Raw genomic sequence first — 206 nt, 5'->3', positions numbered from 1 at the left:
GCTTCTGTTTGAATGTAATTTTTTATTTTTTTATTTTTTATACAGTCTGTATGTGTGTGTTTTGCGGGCACGTATTTACATGTACATGAATGTGTTGTCCAATTTTATTACGCTCACGTTATTTGAGTTTAATATTTTAGGATAATGAGTAAGCACAGTAATCAGTCAACGAGACCTTTCGGCAACACAATTGATTTGTGTTTATG

The sequence above is a fragment of the Penaeus monodon genome, chromosome 24 (assembly GCF_015228065.2).
Source record: "Penaeus monodon isolate SGIC_2016 chromosome 24, NSTDA_Pmon_1, whole genome shotgun sequence".
Taxonomy (NCBI): Eukaryota; Metazoa; Arthropoda; class Malacostraca; order Decapoda; family Penaeidae; genus Penaeus; species Penaeus monodon.
Note: the sequence above shows the minus strand (reverse complement) of the source record.